The 20,517-nt window shown below is 37.2% G+C and overlaps 1 pseudogene across 1 annotated transcript in view; it reads right to left on the bottom strand.

Annotated features, from left to right (window-relative positions):
- Positions 1–20,517, bottom strand: part of LOC306652683 (5'-AMP-activated protein kinase subunit beta-2-like) — a 1,102,880-nt pseudogene that overhangs the window by 19,000 nt on the left and 1,063,363 nt on the right. The window contains exon 7 of the transcript in view: positions 19,811–19,967. The product of the transcript in view is annotated as a 5'-AMP-activated protein kinase subunit beta-2-like (transcript). The remainder of the gene's footprint in view (positions 1–19,810; positions 19,968–20,517) is intronic.

The following is a 20,517-nucleotide window of genomic DNA, read 5'->3' on the forward strand; positions in this document are numbered from 1 at the left end:
GAAATCAATAAATGTCATTCACCATATCAACAGACTTAAAGTTAAGAATCACATAATTATTTCAATAGATGCAGAAAAAGCATTTGATAAAATACAGCATCCATTCATGCTCAAAACTCTAGAAAACATCGGGGTAGTGAGAAAATTCCTTAACATTGTAAAGGCCATGTATGCTAAGCCCATGGCCAATATCATTCTAAATGGTGAAAAACTGAAAGCATTCCCCCTACAAACTGGAACAAGACAGGGATGCCCTCTTTCACCAATTCTATTCAACATCACCTTTGATACTCTAGCCAGAGCAATTAGACAAACCAAAGAAATTAAAGAGATATGGATTGGAAAAGAAGAACTTAAACTATCACTGTTCACTGATGACATGATTATATATTTATAGGAAACTGGAAATTACACCAGAAAACTCTTAGAACTCATAAGTGAATTCAGTAAAGTAGCAGATTACAAGATCAATGCTCATAAATCCAATGCATTTTTGTACATAAGTGATGAATATTCAGAAAGAGAAATTAGGAAAACTACCCCATTCACAATAGCATTGAAAAAAATAAAATACTTGGGAATCAATCTCACAAAAGAGGTGAATGACCTCTACAATGAAAATTACAGAATACTAAAGAAAGAACTTAAAGAAAATCTTAGAAGATGGAAAGATATCCCATGTTCTTGGATAGGCAGAATTAATATTTTCAAAATGGCCATACTACCTAAAGTGCTGTACAGATTCAATGCAATTCCAATTAAAATCTCAATGATGTACCTTACAAAAATGGAGCAAGCAATTATAAAATTCATCTGGAATAATGAAAAACCCAGAATAGCTAAAGCAATCCTCAGTAGAATGAGCGAAGCAGGGGGTATTGCAATACCTGATCTTCTACTCTATTACAAAGAGTAGTAACAAAAATGACATGGTATTGGTACCAAAATAGACAGGTAGATCAATGGTACAGAATAAAAGAAATAGACACAAACCCAAATAAATACAATTTTCTCATAGTAGACCAAGGTGCCAAATATGCAATGAAGAAAAGATAGCCTCTTCACCAAATGGTGCTGGGAAAACTGGGAAATCATATGCAACAGAATGAAATTAAACCCCTATCTCTCACTCTGCACAATAATCAACTCAAAATGGATCAAGGACCTCGGAAACAGACCAGAGACCCTGCATCTTATAGAAGAAAAAGTAGGTACAAATCTTCAACTTGTTAGCTTAGGATCAGACTTCCTTAACAGGACTCCAATAGCACAAGAAATAAAAGCAAGAATAAACAACTGGGATAGATTCAAACTAAAAAGCTTTCTCTCAGCAAAGGAAACTATCAGTAATGTGAAGAGAGAGCCTACAGAGTGGGATAATATCTCTGCCACTCATACTTCAGATAGAATACTAATTTCCAGAATATATAAAAAACTCAAAACTCTACACCAAGAATATAAATAATCCAATCAACAAATGGGATAAGGAAATGAACAGACACCTCATAGAGGAAGATGTACAAGCAATCAACAGATATATGAAAAAATGTTCAACATCTCTAGTAATAAGAGAAATGCAAAGCAAAACCACCCTAAGATTCCATCTCACTCCAATTAGAATGGCTATTATCAAGAAAACAAGCAACAATTGGTGTTGGTGAGAAAGTGGGGAAAAGGGAACACTCATACATTGCTGGTGGGGTTGCAAATTAGTGCAGCCACTCTGGAAAGCAGTATGGAGATTCCTCAGAAATCTTGGAATGGAACCACAATTTAACCCAACTGTCCCACTCCTTGGCCTATACCTGAAGGACTTAAAATCAGCATACTACAGAGATACAGCCACGTCAATGTTTATTGCTGCTCAATTCACCATAGCCAGTTTGTGGAACCAACCTAGATGTCCTTCAATTGATGAATGGATAAAGAAACTGTGGCATATATATAGAATGGAATATTACTACACCATAAAGAATGATAAAATTATGGCATTTGCAGGCAAATGGATGAAATTGGAGATTATCATGCTAAGTGAGATAAGCCAGTCTCAAAAAACTAAAAGACAAATGATCTCCCTGATAAGCGGATGAGGACATATAATTGGGCGTGGGAGGTGTTAGCATTAGGGTTAGGGTTATGTTTAGGATTAGGATTAAGGATGGTGGTAAGAATGGAGGAAGGAAGGACTATATAGATGGAGAAGACGTGTGGGAGGGGTGGGGGAAGGGAAAAAATAACAGAATGAATCAAACAACATTTCCCTATGTTAATTTATGATTACACAAATGGTATGCCTTGACTCCATGTAGAAATAGAGAAACTACATGTATCCCATTTTTTTTACAATAAAAAAAAGAAAAAAAGATAAATGAAATCAAAAAGTTTCATGAGTCCTAAGGGATGACAATAGCCTAATTATTAAGTTACTTTTGAGAAACAGTTGATCAACACCCTGTATCTTTGAGGAGAACTTAGTACATAAACAAGGCTTCAGATACCAAAGCTCAGAGCTGATGTCTCTGCCTATAGCTCAGACTCAGACTCAGGAATGAAGAGGTAGGGCCAGTGCACCACGTAACAGTCTAATAGATGGTTGGAGATATCATGGAATGTGCGGAGCCCCTGCCTTTCAGTTGCCTTAACCAGGCTGACCCGCAGGCCACCTGGTCTCTTCAGAAGTTCATCACAGATGTGGAATCCCCACTCATCTACCAGTCTCAACAGTTGTGTAGCCTTACACCAATGCAGCCAACCTCTCTTTCCCCAAACAACTAAGCATTCTTCATGTTTCTCCTTTTTGCATAAGCATAGTTTCCCAACATGTTATATTTTCCTTACCACTACACAGAATTCAGCTCACCATTTGTTTAACATTAACATGGATCTTAAGACTTTTCCTCAAGTGAAAAATGTAAATTTAACCAATGTAAAACTCTCATGATGTTCTTCTATGATCCACTCATTATTTCTAAGTCCCTTACAATATATTGAAGAACTGAGTTCAGTGATGAATGCCTGGAATCCCAGCAGTTCAGGAAGCTGAGAAAAGAGGATCACAAACTCAAGGCCAGCCTCAGCAACTTAGTGAGACCCTCAGCAACTTCATGAGACTCTGTCTCAAAATAAAAAAAGGTAAAGGATTGGGGATAGTAAATCGCCCCTGGGTTAAACCTCTAGAACCAAACCTCCCTCCCCCTGCCAAAAAATACAAGAGTGCTATATAACTCAAAGTAATTATGAGTTTCTGGGTTTTTTCTTTTATCAATATTATTCTTGTTATATTCCATTTTTATATTGACAGATTTTCTCTTACTGGGCATTTCTTGGTGTTTCACTAAACCTAAATAAAGTTTGACATCACTGCCTCTTATCCTCCCCCTTTATGTTTTCTTGCTTTGTTTTTGTCTCCTACTGTCACTACACACTACATTTCATATTTGTTATGTATGGATTTCTTTCTAGTCACATAAGAGCTATTTCTAAGGTCAATGTGATTAAAAGATTCTTGTATATAACGTTGAATACATGTAAAAGTGTGAAGTGTAAAACTTTAAGACAGCTTGTTATGGTGTGGATGTATTTTGAAAATGTCCCCCAAAATTCTTGTGATGAAAGCTTTCTCCCCATTCTACAAGTATGGAGATTATGGGGTTTTTAATTGATGGTTAGATCAGGGGGCACCACCTTCAACAAGGATTAATGTAGTTCTCCAAGAATGACAGGACTGGGTCTGTTTCTGTGAGATTAGGTTGTTGTAAAAGAGGAGCCTCCTCTGTCTCCTGCTTCTTCTCTCACCTTATGGCATCTCTAGCACACACTTCTACTGTGTGCTGTCATCTGCCATGTTGTGACAAACCACAGCCTCAGTCAGGTGCCCAACTATCCTCTAGAAGAGTGAGCCAAAATAAACTCTTTCCTTTATAAACTACCCAGACTCAAATATTTTGTTAAAGGGGCACAAAATGCACTAAAATGCAACTCTTTAGTTGCATTTCTCATTTTACAATGAGAAAATCTAAGTGAATTTTGGTTAGGTGATATTTCTTAGATACAATACCAAAAACCCAATCCATGAAGGAAAAATATTGGCAAGTTGAAATTCAACTTATGCTCCATGAAATGTGCTGTTAAGAAACTGAAAAAATAGTACACAGACTTGGAGAAAATATTTGCAAAATACAAATTTTATGAAGGACTGATATACAAAATATATAAATCTTTTAAAACTCAATGATATTAAAGTAAGCAATCCAATTGAAAATGGGTAAAAGATCTGACATCTCACCAAAAAAGGGTATACAGGTGATGTCAAATAAACAAAAAAGGATGTCCAAAATCAGTTTTTCATGGATTGGGGTTGTAGCACAGTGATAGAGTACTTGTCTAGCATGTGTGAGGCACTGGGTTTGATTCTCAACACCATACATAAATATATAAAATAAAGGTCCATTGACAACTAAAAAATTTTTAAAAAATCATTTTTTATTATGACATTGTGTCATGTGTGGGGAAAAAAAATTTTGAAAAAAAGAAAAGTTTTGTAAAGAGCATTTCAGGTACAGATTGGCCTTACTGCTTAAAAAGCATTTTGCATGAAATTCATAGGAGAATTCTTATTCCAAGAGTATGAGTGGAAATAAACAAGGGAAAAATGTGTTAGTGAAGCAATTTATGGCATGTTTAAAAAAATAAGCACCCAGGACACATACTAACACACATCCCTGAATTATTTGTTTAATCCTTTGTAAAAATGGTATGAAAATTATACTTTCATATCTGAACAAAACAATGTGTAAATGAAAGGTCATGATCACTTGAAAATTTTTAAAGAAAAATCTGATTTCTGAAAACATTCTGGGCTATTATTAAAAAACTAATGTAAACTTTACATAATGTACTAGCCATGCCATTGGGATTGTAATCATATCAAGATGTTGTTCTTAAACCAAAACCTTTCTCTTCTATTCTCTCAGAACAGTGGAGAATAATAAACAGAACTTTTGGTCACTCTATTGTAGCAGAATAGGATGTTTTATGTCGGTTTTTCAACATGGTATCAAAATTGGATTAATGGTAATATGTAATGCTTCTGGAGGATTTGTTATCAATAAGAGTTTTCATAAATTCTGTTCTGCAGTGAGAACAGAACTCTCACTGTAGGCCTGAGGCTGCTATCCTGAGAGAGGCTGGCTTGCTGGTTTGTCCTCTGGCTTCTGGGACCTTAGATTCCACAAGGGTTCCCGTCATTCGCAGATCACATAGGAGGGGCTCACTTTCCTAGACAATTACACAAACCATGTGGCTTATGCTGAACTTCATTTCTGGATGTCTGAAAATGGGGTGTATGGTAGATAGGTGGTGCCTACCTGAGTGAGTCCCAGCAGCAATCTCCACCTCAGGTCTGAGATTCCTGTGAAGATAACATTTCACACACACCATGATTCTGTTGCTGAGGGGAATTAAGTACTTCCTATGTGGCTGTCCTGGGAGAGGACTCAGGAGCTTGTGTCTTGTTTCTTAGGAGCTTTGCCCCCTATGTCTTTTCTCTTAACTGATTTTGATTCTCATCTTTTTACTGTAAGAAATCAGAGCTATGAATATCCCTCTACAGTGAGTCCTATGAATCCGGCTGGCAAATCACCATGACTGGACAGTTAGTAATCTTACCTATTTTGTCAATTTGTCCTTCCAGCTTTCCTACCTTTCTTTGCTGACATTGTTCCCTAGCCCTAGATGACCCCTTACCCTATTGCTTAATGACTTAATTTTTCCATGCTGGCATGGATGATGCCTCTTCTCAAATTATCTGTGAATTTCTCACTGTTGCCCAGCTTTCTGGAACACCCTGACTTTGGTTGTCTACATTAGTTTGTTTGATTAATTCGTGGCATGAATTAGTATCTTACAGCTGTATATGCATATTATCACTATGTTTGATTTTAAGCTATTTGAATGTGGGACATTATATTTGTTGTGCCACCACCATGGCTGCTTGCACTACATGACTCATGTCTTTGACTTCAGTGAATGTACAAATACCACATTATGTGATTTTAATAAGTCATTGAAGTATATCTTGCCTCGCAATATCCTTCTGATCTCTGAAACTGCACAGAAACTTGAATCATCTGAGGACAAGTCTTAAACTAAACTATAGAATTTTAAAATTAAGCAATTTAGTGTTCTGTAAATGATTAGTTAAGTCCAATAACTTTGATTAATCTGAAACAAAATACATGAACTTCTGCCAGCTTTCTGGATACATACAAAATAAAACAAAAATTACTCCAGAGAATTGAATTATTTCTAAAATGTATATGAACATGTATGTGCATGCCCCATAACATGAACTATTCTTAAAGTTGGAAGAGCAATTCCTAAGGAAAAGAAACTAACGCCAATCTTAAGTTCTTTCCCAAAATGCCTGCATAAACTTTTCCTAAAGTCTCAATTTCATGTTTTTTTTTTTTTAATCTGTTTCTGTTAACATTGCTTAAAGCCAACTGGTAACTATGGGGTCTTAGCTGAAGTTTAAGAATCTACTGTTTAGAATTTTTTAAATTAAGAATAATATAAAAGCCACCATTACATTTTAAGTCCATTTTTATTTAACCTTTGACATCATTGTGTAAGCAATTAAGTATTCTCAAGATATATCTGCATGTTAAAATGTTTCAGATACTTCTTTCTGTAGTTATTTACTTAAATATAAGTTTACTATTCTAATACCATATTGCAAACTTCTCAATAATTACAGCAGACTAATCAAATGTAATTTTTCTTTTTTCTCTCTTAAAAATAGAGAAATATAGCAAAGTGTCTCTACAGTGGTCTCTAATATGCAGTGGTAGCAAGTACACTCAACTAGAGGACCCCAAAGACCCTGAACTTGGACCAGTAATGTTGAAAGCTATAAATGACAGAAATTGTTGAAAGCCAATACATGGAAGTGTTAGAGGGTTGGGGATATAGCTTGTTGGTAGAGGGCTTGCCTAGTATGCACAAGGCCCTGGGTTCAATCCCCAGCACAAGCAAAAACAAAAAAAAAAAAAGGAAATGTTAGAAATCTAGGTTCCCTTCTCAGACTTGAGTAACCAGGCAAATATTTGCTTCCTTTTCTAGTGTCTTCTTTTGCCCCTTTCTGAAACATACTGGTAGTTTAATCATCACATAGAAAAACTACATAAGAGACTCTGTACCATGATACTGGATCAAGTAGGGATGGGGGCTAGAAGAAAATCTACTACTTGGTATTGTGAGCTTGAGCATATACTTGGCTTCTTGTGTATAATTTAGCAACCACATTCATTTGGTTTTTGAGGTTCTAAAAGTTACTCTAACTTTTCAGAGACTTAGAAAATGAATATGTGGAAAACATGATATAAGTGGTAGAGATATTTTAAATAGTTATCCTCCATACATTTTTGAGATGGAGTTTTGCTATGTTATTTAGACTAACCTTGAACTTGAGATCCTCCTTTCTCAGCCTCCTGAATGACAGGAATTATGTGTTACCATCCCGGCTTGAAAAGATGTGGTCTAATGTGAAAAATCTAGAGCAAAGTCAGCTTTGCAAGTCATATGGATTGATTAATATCTCTCTTACTCTTATCTGCAAAGTAAGAATTACAAAGTTGAATTATAGAAAGACATATTTTATTAAAAAAATGGAAACCTTAGGAGTAAATTACATATATTTGGAGGTACTTTGAAGCTATAATGTAATTCGATTTTTCTTAAATTTAAAATAAGCATGGTCAAATTGTAAAGAAAAATAAAATTAAACAAAATGAGATAACTTCTGCATACCTATCATAATAGCAAAAATTTTAAAACTTAACAGTACCAAATGCTGCAAAAGATGTGGAACATAGGAACTTTCAGTCATTGCTGGTAGAATTGTAAAACGATATAGTCACTTTGGAAAACAGTTCATCAGTTTATTACATTAAATATAATCTTACCATATAATGAAGTGATTACAGACTGAGTCATTAAAAATGTGATGAAAATGTATATGTACAAGAAAACTTTACATGAGTGCTTACAGTAATTTTATTCATAACTTTCAAAACACTAGAAGTAACCAAGATGTCCTCCACTAAGTGTTGGATGAACAAAGTGTGGTGTATCCCTACAGTGGAAGAATATTAAGAAACAGAAGGAAGTGAGCAATGGAGCCATGAGAGAACATGGAGGAACTTTACCTAATGTGAAAAAGAAGTCAGTGTGAAAATTTATATACTATCTGATATACCATTCCAACTCTAGAAAATTCTGGAAAAGTCAAAACCATAGAGATAGTAAAGTGACCAGCAGTTGCCAAGGGTGAGAGAGGAGGGAGGATAAACTGGTGAATCACAGAGAAGTTTTCAGTAGTAAAATTATCCTGTATGAAACTGTAATGGGGTTAAAGGCAATCCACATTTGTCATGACCCAGAGAACAATTCAGCACAAAAAATAAAATCTAATTTAAACCATGCACTTTAATTTAAGATATATCATTTTTTTCATTAATTGTAACAAATATACACTTTAAAACAAGACACTAATAACAGGGAAATGTATGCATGGAGAGGAGTATGTGGAAACTCTACTTTCTGCTCAATTTGTATATAAAACTACAAGTATTCTTAAACAAATGTGAGCCCCAAATCAAAGTGTTGGTGGCATCCTGTGATGGCAAAGTCAATACTCCTTTTAGGGGTGTACCAACCTGGATTCAGAGTCCTTTCTTATTTTCATGCTTGAGTCCTGAGTGTGCCCTGGAATCCAGATAGGTTGAGGTAGCCTCTGTGATCTGAAGAGTGAAGAGAGACCAGTGGCATCTGGTAGGACAGGAAGAAACCACTTCTCAGGGCTTAACTCAGTGAATATAACCATTGAGTCCTCACAACATCCCAGCAGCAACCACAGTCAAAGGAGAAGGAGACCAGGAGGAATGGAATGGAAGGTTACAGGATGAAAGATAAAAGCAACTTCAGAGAATGGCAAATTTTGAGAGAGAATCAGAAGTAGAATGAGAATCTAGAAGAAGACTAAAGCATCCTGGTGTGGCCTTGAACCACCTATCTTTTTTAATTAGAGCCATGTGCTGATTATAGCACAGAGAAAAAACACTGTGGAGTCATAGGCTGTTACCATTGGGGGAGAAGATGCTCCACAGCTCCTTATTCTACTCTGAAAACACATTCAAAACCCACTGGTACTGCAGACTTATCTTTAGTCAAATTTAATTTTGGACATGATTGGTTGAGTCACTTGACACCCAAATGCTAATCCATGACCTTCTCCACCTATTTCTCTTCCCTCAGAAACTTCTTCACTGCAGGTGGCAGCCATAGCCCCTTGGTCTGATATAACCCATCTGCCATTCTTCAGTACACTTCACTTTTCAAATTCACTGTCAGTCTCCCAGGACCCAATAGTCTAGCATGTAGGAGGGACATTGTCATACCTCTATGTGCTGCCTCTATGCCTCCAGAGGTGGAGGTCATGAGTCAGGCAACTGGGCTTTGTTCCACATGCCATCCCTCACCAAGTGCATGACATGGCACCTAAGAGTACCAAGTAAATGTGACAAGAAAAAGGCATTCTGCCACAATGTCCTGATGGGAAATGGACCAAGAATTTACACATTGGACATGAAATGTTGGCAGCACTGAAAAAAGCTGTGGCCATTAAATACTATACTCAGAGATTTCTCTCTCTCTCTCTCTCTCTCTCTCTCTCTCTCTCTCTCTCTCTCTCTCTCTCTCTCTCTCTCTTTCTCTCACACACATCTTGTAATATAGTCATTTTCCTGTGCTTCTCTGGACAGAAAATAAACCAAGTAAGCATTACTGTTTCTCAGGTTCCTTAATCCCTTCATCAATTGGTGCAAATTTTATCTCCTGATTATGGAAGAAGTTTTGGGATATGACCAGATATAAACACTTTTATCCTTTACATATAGCTAAAATGATAACCACCAAATCTCTCTCATTTTGAAACTTTCAGCACCTACAAGACTACAAAATATAAGTGGCTATCACAACTTTCTTTGGGAAGTCTGAAATGGTGGTGAAGATAGAAGGAAGGTAGCTTAGGGAGAAAGGAAAGATGCCCCAAAAAGCAAAGGGAAGAGTGGGAGAGATAGAAATATGGAGAAACCAGGCATTCAGAAGATAATTTGCCTTTTCCTGTCACCTAGGGTCCTAATTCTGCAGCATTTCTGTGTTTTATTTTATTTATTTTTTTAAATGGTGTAAATTCTTTATTTTAAAATGTCAATATTTACAGTAGGCTAGAAATTACATCATTTCCTATTATTTACACTCATGAGGAAACATTGAAATGTCAACTTAAAATATGAGTCTGTAGATAAAAGCTTTAAATTTTTATTTTGAGTAATAAAAGTTTGAAACATACAGATCTAGCCCAATGACTCTGAACTACTATTGATGAGATAATGATCCAGAGCAATTAAGTAAATTATCCCAGATCACCCAAGCTAGTTTGTTTCAGATCTCAATTAGTTGGAGGATACATGGAGAAAAGAAAGTTTTCAGAAAAAGAGTAATTTTTTTAAATTACAGTCAAATGTTTATGCATAGTAGTTGACTTCATCCTGATAAACTCAAATACGCATGGAAATCAATTTTAGTTCATGATCCCCCCTTTCTACTCCCGTCCTCCCTCCCCTGTCCTATTCTCCTTACTCTATCTACTAGACTGCCTTTTGTCATCTCTTAATTTATATTTGATTATTTCTTTGTGTTTTATCTTATACTTCTCTCCCCAGATTGGGGTATTTTTTTTTAATAACAAAGGAAACCCAATCTGAGCCTTCCAACCTTCCATCGTCTATGTTTGATTTTAATGTCCCAACCCCTGTCTTGCTCTCTCCCTCCTTTATAGTTTGGAGACAGAACCCAGAGCCTTGAGCATGCTAGGTAACCTGACTTTATCTATTCTTCAGGCATTTGTTCTTGTGAGCTTTCTTGTCATTATTGGGAGAATGGGATAGGTTTATTAGTGACTGAGAGTCAATTCAGGATGTTGCTGGATTCCTTGGAGTTTCCTAGCAAGCAGCCTCCTTCCCACTTCTCTCCCCTTGCAGGACAACAGCTTGCAGGGCAGAGCTTCAGAGGACATGGGCACCAAGGTCCTGAAGATCCTCAGGCACTAATCCAGATGGAGATGCCAGGGTGGATCCCACTATGGGCTTGCAGGACAGGCACACTGGGGGTAGTGGTAGTCAGGTTAACCAGTGGGCTTCTGCATCATCATTAAGACTTTCCTCTTTGAAGGCCCCAGATCAGGTTTTCCACCTCCTCTGTAAAAAGAGCCTTTACCATAGAGCTATTCTTTTAATGAATTTGCAAGTTTTTGCATAAAAACTTTGGGTCCCCTCATGAGGCCAACCATCCCCAACTGCCAATGGCCAGGCTCCACTCCTTTTGAAGACTGAAATTCAGAACTTTTTTCTGTAAAAGATGCCCCTTCCTCTCTTTTCCCGCCAGAACTACCCTAGCTTAAGTTATCTCTGTCTGATGATGAGAACAGTCCCTCCACCAGTCTCCCCAGGCTGGAAAAGGCAGATTTTCCTCAGTTCTCAACCTCCAAACACAGAAGATGAACTACCTTGCCCTGTGACCATGTTATGAATGGTTAGTTGTGGCCATAGCAGTCTTGGCTTGAATCCAAACCCACTGAATTAACAAACTCACTGCTGTTTTTCTTAACAGTCTTCAATTAAGCCAACAATATCATGGAATTTATCCCTTTTGATATGAAGACACTGAACAGGAGCATAAGCATCCTGCAGCTTCTCATGGTGGCATTGTAGGGGAATTCCATTCTTTGTTCCTCCCTTAATGTGGGGGGAAACTCTGTAAGTCACTCAGTTTGTGGGTCTGCAGAGAAGTCTTGTCCTTTCCAGTACTGAGGAAGAAAGCAGCAGGGATAGACTTGAGCAAGGAAAGGCAAACAGAGAGACCATGTACCTGGGACTTCTAACTGTAATGTATGCATAAGACTCAAGAAAAGAATTCTGCATTTCCATGGAAAGCAGATTGTTGCTAAAAGTTTGAGCAACTGACTTTCTTCTGCTAGGAAACAACAGAACCCCTGTTTTTCATCATCCAGTTTGCTCAGTACTTGGACTTTTGTTGTTTTTTTTAATGATTATAAAGTGAAACTGCTGTTTTCTTCTGGTAAAAACTCTGTGACTACTAACATGTTGAGGTTAGTGTAGTCATCACCATAATCAGAACACAAGTTTTGTCTCTTCCAAAACCTTCCTCATGCTCTCTCTTTACCATCACATCTTTCTGCAAAACAAGCCTGGCATCTGCCAATCTATTCATCACCATAGTTTTGTCTTATTGACAATGTCATAGGAACAGAATCTCATAATACCTAACTATTAAGGACTGGCTTCTTTAACTCAATACATGAGATTACATTGAGATTCTTCCAAATTGTTCCACATATCAATAGTTCACTTCTTTCTTCATATTTTTGGGGACTGGGAATTGAACTCAGGGGCACTTAACCATTGAGCCATGTCCCCAGTCCTTATTTTGTATTTTATTTAGAGACAGGGTCTCACTTACTTGCTTAGTACCTTGCTGTTGCTGAGGCTTTTAACCTCCTGTCTCAGCCTCCAGAGATGCTGGGATTACAGGTGTGGGCCACCATGCCTGGCTCATTCCTTTATTGTTTTTCTGAGGGTGCCATTCAGTGGAAATATCACTGTTTTTCTATTAATCAGTTGAAAGACTTTTGTGTTGATTTTACTTTGAGGCTGCTACTATTATTAGAACTGCTATGAACATCCATGTAGAGGATTTTGTGTGAACATGTCTTTATTTTGCTAAGGTACAGATGTCCAGGAGTGGGCCTTCTGGATCATACAAGTATCCTTAACTTGATAAGAAACTTCTAAATCTTTTCCAGAGTGAATGTACCATTTTGTATTCATACCACCAATGTGTGAAATTTGCTCACTACTCTGAACAGCCCATTTTTGATACTTCTAATGGAAGTGCAGAAGTGTTTCACTGTGATTTTAATTTGCATTTTCTTTCTCTCTGATGATGTGGAACTTCTAAACATGTGCTCATCTGCTGAAATGTCTGCTCATGTCTTTTTCCCTTTTGTTGTTGTTTGTTGCTGTGTGTTTCCATTTAATTTTTATAGTTCTTTATATATTCTAGTCAAAACTGCTTTGTCATATTTGTGCTTTATATATCTTTCTCTAAATTCATAGATTTTTATTTTTTCAACTAGTTTTTGACTAAAACAATTGTAAAATGAGTCTCAAAAAATTGTAAGAATTTCATTTCATGACTACAAATTTGCAATTGCATTAAAAATTAAAGAAGGACTAAACAATTCTCAAGGATGGTAAGAGGAGAACCTGGGGTGAAGGCTTAAGAGTAGGAATGTCTACTCTTAAGAGAAACCTAAAGAAGAGAAACATTTCTTTACATGGTGCACTGTCTACTGGAAGGACTCCAGTCCTTGAATCTCCAGCCACAACTAGTCCTTGATTTGATGGCCTCAAGTCCTGAATGTCTCCCCTCAATCTAATCTCTCCAAGCCCAGCAGACAGCCTGTCTGAAAGGGAAGATGATGAGGGGAGGAGGAAAATATGTACCTGCCAGTCAACTTTAAGCCATTAAATTCCAAGTTTACAATTCTGCCAATATTTTGATGAAATTGACACAGGTGTGTTAATATAGTTTGGAAAGTATATTCTAGAGCTTATTATATAATTTATTATCATTAATATTGTTAATATTTTTAAATATCAATGATCATTTGCCTATTACATTTCTCAGAATATTAGAACTCTAAAAACAAAAATACTTATTTCAAAGTTACATAAGTTCTATATTCATGGTTCAAAGTAAAATTTTTGGTGTTTCATAAATGAGATGAGAAGACATAATGGGTTAAAGAAAGCAGGTGTCTGATTTAGCGACTACACATATTATAAGGGATTTCTCCATGCCACTACGAAGATTGAAAAGCAAATTAGCAAAAAACAAAAAAAGCAAACAGCTTCAGACTTTCTGGGTGGACAACATTCTTGGGTGGATCTGTCAGGGTTCAAACGGCATGCAAAAGAGATTCCACAGCGGCAAATGCATTGCCTCCAACCCGGCAACTGAAAACTACCCTCTTGGCTCCTTGCTGGTCCCCTTCTTTTTCTCTTTCCTTTGCTCCTTTCTCCTTTCATAACCTTCTATGGCCTCTGACTTTCTTTTCATACACTCCAAAATGAGCTCCTCCTCTAACCCTATTTTGAGGGGTTTATATTTTCTAGTCTTTTGTAACCACGGAAATTTTTAAAAACGGAAGAAAAAATCAAAACTTCTTTGAAGCATGTGGTGAAGAACATCTTAACTAGGTAAGAAGATCTTTAAAATCATCCAACTTTCTCCGTGAAGAGGAAGAAATCGCAAAGGATTTTCATGATCTTCTCCAGTGTTGCCTTGGGTGTGGAGCCTGGCAAAAGCAAGGGGAGTCCCACGATTCTGAGGCACACCACTGGAGCTGCTCAGGCTCTTATCACCTTCGCCTGAGATGAAATCCCCTGGGACTCAACTCCTGGGACACACAAATTCAGGCCCAAGTCTCTACTTGGTGGAGTTCAAGGCTTCAGTGGATTCTCTACATTGGGGTGCAAAATTCTGGGCAACTATAGCCCCTACTGGCCTCAATAGAGACTAGGAAGCTCAGAATTATTCAGACAAAATGGTGACAGATAAGAATCCAATGAAACCAATTGAAATGCGCCCAACTTGCTTGAATCCAGAACAGGAAATGGAGTCTCATCACCCCACCACTAAGCTAAGGAAGGAATGGTATTTCATATTTCAAGTAATTTCTACTTGTACAGAAACAGGAATAGAGGTCCAAATATGAGGAGGAGTTGGGGTAGGAGAAAACCTGGGGCAAAGGATTTGGTGGTCAGAGGCCGAAGGTCACCTGAAGACCTGGGGGTGGGTTTGCTGGGTCGCTCAGCCCCTTGGCCGAAGTTTGGGGACCTCCAAAGTCAGTGAGCAAGGAGCCAGCAGAATTGCTGAAAACAGGACATCCCAAGCTTGGACACCCAGAATTGATGTATCCTAATTTCACAGTGGAAGCTGCCTAAGGATGGTCCTCAGGTATCCAAATTAATGAGCTAAGAAACAGGGCGGGGGACAAAGACTGTGTGGTGCAAAAGACATGGGAAACTGGAATATCTGCTACCCTCAGCTACTTCCTTCCCTAGACAGAAACCCTCCTGTGCAGTAAAGCAGGATGTGGAAGTAGAAACTGTGTCTTGCTTACAGAGTAAAAGAAAATGGCTTTTATCCCAACTAACTGGAAAGGTCCCATGAAGACTTGAACTCAGATCGCTAGATTCAAAGTCTAGAGTGCTTACCATTACACCATAGAACCACAACAACCTCACTTGCTCACCTCACTATAGGTTTGCAAATCCTTTATTCAGCTTCCATTGTACTCTAGAATTACTTACCCTGGTGCTTTCCTTGTCAGGCAGGATCCAGGTACCTTCACTCTACAATGGGTGGAGGAGTTGCATTCCCCACTTCTCCACTTCTCTCTGCTCATTTCTTTAGGATTGTACTTCAGAGAATGAAATTAAATCCACTTTGAAATTAAGGACATGCAAGAGTGTTTTAGGCCTCTGCCAGATACACCCGTTCCTCCTAGGTTGCTAGAATTTCCTACCATGACATAAGATTCCTGCCCCACCCCCTTAAAAGTTTTTCTTTACTCTTCTTTGCAATTTTATTATTCCCATTAATTATCCAGAGAGTGCTGATGACCTTCAGAAGTGGAATTGGGATTCACTGTGTTTTCTCCTTTTCCTCTCCTTTTTCCCTGATTCCTTTTTTCACTTTTCATCTTATTCCCCATTTTCCTCTTCCTCCACCTCCCTCACTATTACTACTCACTTTTACCTGCTTCTTGATCTCTATTCAGCACAGATTATCAGAACATTGGGAAGAGTGCCATGGTCTGAAAGGAAGGTGAGGAATTGCTGTTCACCAACACAAGCGGCCCTACTGCTTCTAAGGTCAGAACCCTGTGCGGGTCTTTGCTGGGAAGATAGAATGAGGCAGTCCCAGCTGAATGACTGAGCATCCCCAGGCAGTCCTCCCCTGGTCAATGCAGGCCTTAGGCCAGTACAGAATGAACCTGGAGTTAAGGTGATTCAAAAGTAAAGAACCTCGGAACACATGGATGTGTACTTTTTGTGAGTTACTCACATGATACAAGAAAATACATAGAAAAAATTAAATTCTGCTCCACACAGCTTAAGGCTGACTCACCAAGTCCAGAAAAATTGATCCACCTTGCATAATGCTCCTTTAATACCCCAATTGAGAAACAGCAGTAGTTCACCTCATCGCCCCCTTGTGGCTACATTGGGCATGGAGTACAATGACCAGAGATACTAGAGCAGCTGCCAGCTGCCTGGCAGGGAAGTGGAAAGTCAAAAAAAGACTGAGGAAATACAGAAATAAATAGGTATGCTCCTCTTTCCTGGGTACAAGCACTGTTGAGAAAGTAACAATCTGGTATTTTAGGTTTTAGAATATGAGTCTCTGTAGTCATTGGCAGGCAGAAGAAAACCTGACTTACAAGAATTTCTATCCTGCTGCTAGCACTTATACCTTTAAACTTTCAACTGTATGGCCAGTACCATGCAGAAACCCAACATCCGAATTTGGACATTCCTAACTTGAGTGAAGACTGAGATCTTGGAGAGGTCCCCTAGTCTGTTCAGTGGGGAATTAGTGATCCAAGAGTAGCAGTTTATATATGATTAGCAGTGGTTGTTCTAGGAGAAATGAGTATGAAGGAGCAGAATTTAATTTTTTTCTATGTATTTTCTTGTATCATGTGAGTAACTTACAAAAAGTACACATCCATGTGTTCCTTGTGTTTAAAAAGATAAACGAAGAAAATAAGAAAAAAGAAAGATGATTCAGATGCCTATTAAAGGTAATTTAATTGGGGAGGGTGAGGAATTCATTTAGAGAGACAATACTGAGAGGCAGCCAAAGTCCCGATAAGATCCTAGGGAATAAACCTGGAGCTCTACACAGACAGCTGGTGCAGAGGAAGGTGATTTGGGTCCTGGACTAAGTGACCTCCTCCTGCAAGTGTATTTTTCTGGAATCCAACCCCAACCTCTTCTTCTCTAAATGACTCTCAAAAACACCTTCCCCTTCCTAAGGCTGGTCTGTATTTGTGGAAATACTATTTGATCATATGGGTTAATGATTTCATAATAACCTGACCCTATTTCCCACATTAAGAATGACCCAGTCACATATACACACAAGGGAGCACTTTGCATCTTTAAATGTGAGGAGCTTCTCTTGGAACTTGTATTGGTATGTTTTTTGATGTGAGAGGGGAAAAAAGCAAAGTACAAAGGAATGTGTTAAGGGAAAAGGGGTTTATATGATATTAATTAGATATATTATTTCTACAGGAACAATATTTTGCAGAAAATGGAGTGTTTATTTTTAATCTAAGGGTACATGGGAATGGATCTAAGGCATAGAAGTAACAAGAACTTTCAGAGCTGGAATTGTGGCTCAGTGGTAGAGCACTCACCTAGCATGTGCAAGGCAGTGAGTGGATTCTGTTCTCAGCACCACATGAAAAATATGCAAAATGGAGACATTGTATTCAACTATAACTAAGAATATTTTTTAAAAATGACTTTTATAAGTATATCTTAATCTAGTTATTTTTAAAACCACATCAATATTTTATGTATCCAAAAAGAGTGGAAAGACTAACCTTAAAAACAAAAGCAGAATAAAAAATATAATAATATAACCACATAAAATTTAGTTCAAGTAAATTCAGAAGGCAGTGGTTGTCTTTCTACAGTTGAGTATATCCTGAGGACATCTTGAACTGTATTTAGTAGGTTTATTGGTGGGAGAGGAATTGTTATAATAATTCTGGATCTGTTTTGTAATCCTTACAGGATACAGCAAATCAGTAAATGCTTTGAATTTTCTCTGGAACAAGGTTATCAACATTGGCAGAGGAGGATCAAACTATTAAATGGGAAAAGTTAGAGAAGAACCCTATGGTGTTGGGTTGGCATTGTAGATAGCTATATCAATTCATGATACCTACTATTAGAGCCTTGAAACAATGGTATCCAAGCAGCAGTGAGCATATATAGTGTCCACAGCTTGGTTTCTGAATACCATTTCCTACTAAAGGAAAGTCAGATTCCTTGTCTAAAAAAAAATCTGTGCTTTGGGGTTGTGGAAATAAAATTGCAAGATGAACTTGGAACACCTTCATGTGCCCAAAGATTAATAGGGACATTTCCTAATGTCACAGATGACAACTAGAAGTCCCTGTAGTCAAATCAAAGACCACTGGAACATAAAAAATATAGTAACTATAAGGTATTGCAACATGCTGAATAAAAAATTATTCCATATAATATTCATGCTATATACACATAGAGGAATTCATGTAGCATCCTTCCAGAAAAGAGGGAAAACTATTAAATAGAAGAATATCAGTTAGATCATGAAGGAAATAATAAGACTGTCTTTGTTCAAGAATGCAAGTTTATAAGTAATGTTCAAGTTCTAATTTATTTTAGGAGCCCAGTGAGAAACAGAATGCACCTGATTTTTTTTTATTAACTACATTTATTTTTTTTTTTGTAGAGCATGGTTTACATGATCATTCCTAGTCATGGTAGTCCAAAAGGTTAGTTTTGCTACCCTAGTCCCTCTGTGTAGCCAAAATTTTACTTCTGAGGCATAGTTTCATTTACCTAAGTTCCTAGCAACTTTCTGGTTCTATATAATTACTGAATTTTTATTTGACAAATTTTACTTATACAGATTTATAGAAGTGCTAATTACGTGGTTGGGTTGTAGTTCAGTGGTATATTGCCTGCCTAGGTGTGAAGCACTGGGTTCATTCCTCAGCAACACATAAAAATAAAGGTATTGTGTCCATCTACAATTAAAAAGAAAATTTAAAACAGAAGTGCTAATTATGTATATAAATATTCTTGTTAATATATAGGCAATATAACTAGATACTAAAGACTGAGAATTAACTTCTTTTTGGAAACTTTATAAAGTCTATAGGTTGTAATTTACTGTTGTGTGCAAGCAGTATTTTCCTTTCAGTTTTACTAAGATTAAGTTTTCAGAATCAATATTTATCAGGATTTATCTGTTTTATCTAAAACCATAAGGCTCCTTCCTCCCTCCCCATTAACATTCTTCCATGTTGCAAGCCAATAGGAAGAAACATCTTTTACTACCTCTAACAGAGTCTGGGATTTTGTAAGAAATACACCAGATAAGAGACCATTTCTGTGACAGAACCTGGCAGGCATCATTTCTATAGATGAAGCATAGCTCTTTTTCCTTCATAGTAAGTTTTTACACCAAATTAAATAAGACTTGTGCCTTGGTTATGGATATAATATATTTAATTATGTTATTGTTTTAGTTTTCTGTTGCTGTGACTAAATATCTGAGAAAATAAATTAGAAGAGGAAAGACTTGTTTTGGCTATTTGTTTCAAAGGTTTTGATCTATGGCCTGCTGGCTCCATTGTTTCTGGGCCTGAGGTAAGGAAAAATACGGTGGCAGAAGTATCTAATAAAGAAGGCAGCTCACCTCATGGTGGCTGGGAAGCAGAGTGGAACAGTGAGGAAAGGGCCTAGGAAAAGATGTACCCTTCCATGGCATAAACCCAGTCACCTACTCCTTCCCGCTAGACCACACCTCCTACAGTTTCTATCACTTCCAAATCCATCAATGGATGGATTCACTGATGAAGTTAGAGCCTCCTGATCCAACCACTTCACAGAAGGTCCATCTCTGAATACTGCTGTATCAGGAACCCAACCACTAACATATGAGACTTTGAGGGACATTCCAGGTCCAAACTGTAAAAGTTATGACAGGAAGACTAAGGATTCTTACTGTGTATTTGTAAGTAACTATAGGATCATGAAAAGTAAAAACTATTAGTAAATGCACTTTCATTATGTTTAACCATTGTTAAATTGTTCTGAACAAAATTTTAGACCAATCAGCTATTTAATAATTCATGGTGATTGTTTATAACCTATATTAACATCTTTGGTTTTTTCAAAAACTCAAAGGATCAATTGACACAGATGCCATTAAACAATGTTTCTTTCTAATTTGTACAAATTATTCTAAATTAAACATTTGGAACATTTTAAAAAGGGAGTTTCTCGTACACACTAAAAAGAACATAGTCGCAGTTTGATTAATTATTTTGTTCCATTTAACTTTGTAATTAATTCATATTTTGCTGATCTTGGTGTAGGTAGTCTACTTCATAAAGGCTTCAGCTATTGAATTAAAAAAGTTGGAGAAATTTGAATACCATCAGTTATATATAGTCTAACAAGTATCTGAAACAATGATGCTCTATTACACTGGGAAGTTGTTTTTGTATGTGATTTA

This window comes from Sciurus vulgaris (assembly GCF_902686455.1).
Source record: "Sciurus vulgaris genome assembly, contig: HiC_scaffold_442_arrow_ctg1, whole genome shotgun sequence".
In the NCBI taxonomy this organism is placed as follows: domain Eukaryota; kingdom Metazoa; phylum Chordata; class Mammalia; order Rodentia; family Sciuridae; genus Sciurus; species Sciurus vulgaris.